Source organism: Nycticebus coucang, chromosome 13, assembly GCF_027406575.1.
Source record: "Nycticebus coucang isolate mNycCou1 chromosome 13, mNycCou1.pri, whole genome shotgun sequence".
NCBI classification, from domain to species: Eukaryota; Metazoa; Chordata; class Mammalia; order Primates; family Lorisidae; genus Nycticebus; species Nycticebus coucang.
The window spans coordinates 95,565,659-95,571,658 of record NC_069792.1 but is presented as its reverse complement, the minus strand read 5'-3'; the positions used below and the strand labels follow the sequence as shown (position 1 = coordinate 95,571,658).

The 6,000-nt window shown below is 46.2% G+C and overlaps 1 protein-coding gene across 1 annotated transcript in view; it reads right to left on the bottom strand.

The window, feature by feature from the left end:
- Nucleotides 1–210: 210 nt before the first annotated feature.
- KHDRBS3 (KH RNA binding domain containing, signal transduction associated 3) overlaps nucleotides 211–6,000 on the bottom strand; it is a 209,500-nt gene continuing 203,710 nt past the window's right edge. The window contains exon 11 of the transcript XR_008373892.1: nucleotides 211–492. The gene's annotated coding sequence lies outside the window, so the exon portion shown is untranslated. The remainder of the gene's footprint in view (nucleotides 493–6,000) is intronic.

The window sequence follows — 6,000 nt, the reverse complement described above, 5'->3', positions numbered from 1 at the left end:
GTGATTAACCTTTCATGTGACAGAATGCTTTTGGCATAGCACTTTCATGTTTATTGGTCCATAACCGAGATGGATAAATCACTTGCAAATGTTGAATTTCTATAGACTCTTGACTTCTCACAGTGAGTTGCGGCTGAATGTGGACCTCATGTGTGAAAAATTTAGGGCTGTGCTGAAATAACAAGACTTTGTTTTTTAGGTTTATATTCAAGTAGGAGAGATTTCAACAGGCAGCCTTTATTAACTACTCTACAAATCACTTTTGTTTTTTTCTTATTAGGGGACAACAAAATAAGATGGATTTTCTTTCTTTTTCTTAAAAATGGGCTTTTGAAATTAAAAAGATAGCCATCTTATAAAAACATTTCACAGAACACAAAATTGTGTAAACCAAAAACATTAATTAAGGTGATTTTCAAGTAGCTTCACTTGTGGACCAGGCATGCTGGTGAGCTGTCTGTTCTCTAGCAGTCCATAATAGAAGGAAAGTTCCTGAAAGAGAGGAAAATAAAATACATGTGTATACATCGAGAAATTAATGATAATTATATGCTCTGTTGAGAATGTCAGAGTTTACAGGAAGCAGGCAAATAGAAATTTAATACAAATATATTTATGGAAAACAATGCAAGAGTTATTAAAATTAAAGACATAAAATACTAGTGTTCAGTAAAGACAGATGATTAATTATATGATGATTGCAATAATGTCCTTTATATGACATTTACAGGGCTGGTTTCACAAAGGCAGTGCTTTGTTTTACATGAAATCTTTAATATTGAAATACAAAACGAGTTCCTATTAATCCCCTTGGGCAAAGTCCTTGAATTCTTGTCATCTGATAAGAGACTGAACTTTCAGACATATTTTTAAATTTTTTATTAACTAACCCCAGATCATTTATTTTGATGTGCTATACAAAGAATAACTCTGTTATTTCAAAAACTGGGTGGCAATCAGGAAGAAAAAAGTTCCACTCATGGCGAAGTATCCACGGTGGCATTTACTTCTCACAACTCTGGTCACGTGCTCCCTGTCCCAGGTAACTTCTCACCAAGGAAAAGGGTGCCCGAAGCAACTCAGAACGTTGTTCACCCAGCCCTTCCTATTAATACCTCTCCAGAGGGATCGCCCTTCTTTTCTCTCTAGCACCTGCTTATATGTCCCCAAACACAAGCCATGTCTCGGTGACTGCCCCTCTCACCCCCGTGCCAGCCTGTCTAGCGACCGCCCCCTCACCCCTGTGCCAGCCTGTCTAGAGACTGCCCCTCGCACCCCCGTGCCAGCCTATCTAGCGACCGCCCTCTCACCCCCGTGCCAGCCTTTCTAGTGACTGCCCCCTGACCCCTGTACCAGCCTGTCTAGTGACTGCTCCCTGACCCCTGTACCAGCCTGTCTAGCGACCACCCCCTCACCCCCGTGCCAGCCTGTCTAGAGACTGCCCCTCGCACCCCCGTGTCAGCCTGTCTAGCGATCGCCCCTCCCACCCCCGTGCCAGCCTGTCTAGCGACTGCCCCTCACCCCCATACCAGCCTGTCTAGCGACTGCCCCTCTCACCCCCGTGCCAGCCTGTCTAGCGACTGCCCCTCTCACCCCCGTGCCAGCCTGTCTAGCGACTGCCCCTCTCACCCCCATACCAGCCTGTCTAGCGATCATCCCTCTCGCCCCCGTGCCAGCCTGTCTAGCGACTGCCCCTCTCACCTCGTACCAGCCTGTCTAGCGACCGCCCCTCTCACCCCGTACCAGCCTGTCTAGCGACTGCCTCTCTCACTCCCATACTAGCCTGTCTAGTGACCGCCCCCTGACCCCCGTGCCAGCCTGTCTAGCGACTGCCCCTCTCACCCCGTACCAGCCTGTCTAGCGACCGCCCCTCTCACCCCGTACCAGCCTGTCTAGCGACTGCCTCTCTCACTCCCATACTAGCCTGTCTAGTGACCGCCCCCTGACCCCCGTGCCAGCCTGTCTAGCGATCGCCCCTCTCACCCCCGTGCCAGCCTGTCTAGCGACTGCCCCTCTCACCCCCCTACCAGCCTGTCTAGCGACCGCCCCTCTCACCCCGTACCAGCCTGTCTAGCGACCGCCCCTCTCACCCCCGTACCAGCCTGTCTAGCGACTGCCCCTCTCACCCCTGTACCAGCCTGTCTATCTAACATTTTTCTCCCTGCCTTGTAACACTTCAACTTTCAAAACCCCACTCAGGTTTCACTTCCTGCCCCTTCCTCCACTGAGTTTGCTGCTTTGTCCTCTGCTCTGTCTCTGCCTACATGTAGACTTTGCTCACTGTAGAATGCCAGAGACACACTGAGTGTCTCCGTGTCACCTGCGTGAAGCATCAGCACTGTTGAGATGGAGACGCACAGTTACTGGGAAGGTAATGCTTAAACAGTTAAACTCATAGTAAGTAAATCTATTCATTACTGACTGTTTCTAAGATGGCTTGTGACAGATGGCTCGTGATTGGACGCTTTAAGGTTTATAAAATGGTACAGACTCTTTTATGACCCTTCAGGAGCTTCCTGGTAGCAAAGCACAACCCACACAACGCTAACTGGCAGTCTCAAGGAGCCACCGCCAGTCGAGTGCCATCAGCCAGGACTCTCCGCTGGAGAGAAAAGGGGGATCTCTTGACTAAAGGAGAGACGGGACCTTGAACCCTGGCAGGGTCTGCATAACAGGAGAAGAGGGTTTGGGCATCGAACTTAGCACAAAGCCTGTCTCCCTGTGGGCCAGACCTTCAACAGACATCTGCTAATATAAACAGGTTCCAGGAGAGAGAGGACGCCGACGGGAGTCTGAGGAAGGGTCATGGGACTCTCCGTTCTCCCTGTAAGAAATCAGCGCCCTGGGGACCATGCTGGACCCAGCATACCCTGCGCCTCCTCACTCCTCCATACACGGGGTTAGCCAGTCTCAGGCCGGGTGTCGGGCTGCGTTCCCATAAAAGACCATTTTAAACCCACGTCGGAGAAGATGAATATTCTGTGTAACTATGGAAGCTAAACTTACACACCATAATGAATAAACATAGCATTTAAAGTCCAAGTTTCCTTCAGAGAATCATATTGAGATATGTCTTAAAAACTCTATGGGAAACAAAAGAGTGACTTCTATTAAAAATGCAGTGACTTAGTAAATCTACTTTAGAAACTTATTCTATAGATGTGTTCAAAGACAGAAATGTAAGTCTGTTTCTAGTACTGCCTTTAATTAGAGCAAAAAATTGGAAACAAATACATGTCAGTCAGTAGATGTTTAAATGATGCCTCATTAATATAAATATCATTCAGCCAATAAAGAGAACAGGAAATTTTATAGTATAAAATAAAACAAAATGGACTCTCCATTAGGTAAGGACAGATGAAATTCAGATTAAAAAGTGATCCTCAGCCTTTCCCTATCAAAGATAGAAGCAGAATCAAGCATAAAACATTGTTATTTTATTTTAAACAGAATCAAGCATAAAACATTGTTATTTTATTTTATTGATTTATTTTTTTGAGACAGAGTCTCACTTTGTCACCCTTGGTATACAGCTGTGGTGTCATAGCTCACAGCAAGCTCAAACTCTTGGGCTTAAGCGATCCTCTTGCCTCAGTTTCCCAAGTAGCTGTGACTATAGGTGTCCACCACAACACCGGCTATTTTTGGAGACGAGGTCTTGCTCTTGCTCAGGCTGATCTTGAACCTGTGAGTTCAGGCAATCCACTCGCCTTGACCTCCCAGAGTGCTAGGATTACAGGCACAAGCCACCGTGCCCAGCCAAAACATTGTTATTTTAAAAAGAATGGTGGATTTTCTTCCTCTCTAACCCTATAAAACAATTAAAATCAACAGAAATAGTACATATTACTTGCACAGAAACAATAAACTTTATTGTTTATTAAATAATAAATATTTATATATTTATTTATTTATTATTTAATAGGGAGGGAGCAGGACCCTCTGAAACGTAGTCCTGTCAGCAGCTGTGCAGGTGTGCCGGCTTCAGTGGACACACTGACAGTGCCACTGGCTGATGAAACTCTCTGTCCAGGACTGTGTGGCAGGATGGGAACCAGGGGATGGGGCGAGGACCCCTGCTCCCCGAGACACTAAATGTCTGGCTACAGAATCACTGAACAGCGCTAACAGAAGTTTGTCTGAAGTTCTTTTTGGAATATGGACTGGAAAAGGCAGGCTATCTGCTTAAGGGAAGGGAACAAGCTTAGCGACAACAGGATGTCACACTGGAGGGGACTGCCTCTATTTCAGCTCCTTAGCAAAGCCTACGAGACGCTTCATTATGTGTCCCTAGTCTACCTAGTCAGCACCCCCTCCTGCCTGAATTATCTAACAAGCTCGAAGTTTCCTAGATGATCATGTTTTCTTATGATTAAGATATTTACATACAGCAACAAATAGGCATGCTTCTAGTCTTTACAGCAATACTAAGGCAGATACGTGTAGTTATCATGCCCACATCGCGGGTGGAAAACTTCAGTTTAGAGAGGTGAGGTCACTTACCCAACGTTACAGACCCGGAATTCAAATGCTCTGAGAGTAGCTTTCCCTGCGGTTATGTTCCCAGTATCTCTGCTGGCACTTTCTCCTGCCTCTAAGCACCTGCCTGGGTCACACACCCCTCTTCCATGTGCCTGCAAAGCACCACGTGTGTCCCTATCAGACTGTACCTCCTCCTTGCTCACCCAGGTGCCCAGTAGGCTGTGGCACCTTCAAGGACAAGCACTTATGTCCTTTATCACTGTCTTCCTACTATCTGAGATGCTCGGGAAGTAGATCCGAGTGAATACTGATTCTGATTTGACTTGGAATACCCTGAACATAAGAAGATTCAGAACCTAAAGTCAAAGAATCTCTCCATGCAGGGATCTGGAGCCGGGGTGGGGTGGAGATAGAAAGTGAGTAGCTGGCTCGGCCCTGCAGCTCACTGGGTAGGGTGCCAGCCACATACACCGGGGCTGGCAGGTTCGCACAGGGCCAGGGCCTACCAAACAACACTGACAACAACAACAACAAAAATAGCTGGGTGTTGTGGCGAGCACCTGTAGTCCCAATTACTTAGTAGGCTGAGGCAAGAGAATTGCTTAAGCCCAAGAGTTTGAGGTTGCTGTGATCTGTGATGCCACGGCACTCTACTGAGGTGACAAAGTGAGACTGTCTCGAAAAAAGAAAAAAGAAAAAGAAAAAGAGAGCGAGTTGTTACTGATCATACTGTCTAGCCTGTGCTCACTCCAGTGAGGTAGGAGTTACTCTTAGGGATGCAAAACAATGAAAAGTAAAGACTCCAAGTCAGTGGTTCTCAACCTGTGGGTCACGATCTTCCTAATGTTGCGACCCACAGGAACTGTATTAAAGGGCTGCGGCATTAGGAAAGTTGAGAATCACTGGTCTAAGTAAAGCTTTTAATTGAATTAAAGAGCCACCATGCACAGAGAACTGACAGTGTCACCATATTAACAGTTAAGATCAAAGTCCATGGGTTCAAATCTCGGCTCTACCACAGTTACAAGGCATATGAGCTCATAGGATAAGTGTCAGATTCTACCTCTTAAAGCTTAAATGTCTTCCTTTCTGAAATGTAGATGACACTTCTTACAACTGTGAGAATTCAATAAAATAATTTATAGATGTGAAAAGCACATATGTGGCTATTACAGCAACTTGCAACCAGTGTAAGTCATATATCAAAGCGATACTCAAATGACAGAATGTAATCGACACACATTCTTCAGAGAGGGCAGAAGGATCGTGGCGGGGTGGACTGGTGACGGGGCCCTGGAGCAGGGCTAGCGAGTCGCACATTGTTGGTCTCTCGCCTCCACTAGATTCTGAACTCCCTGAACGTAGGGTTCCATGTCTGATGGATCTCTGTAATCCCAGCCTCTGCCGTGTCTAGGGTGCAACTCATGCTTGATGAATGTTGCCACCAAGAAAATAAATGAATTCCAAGGGGCAAAAGAAAGGCTAAAGGAAAGAGATTTGCAAACCACTTAGTGTGAC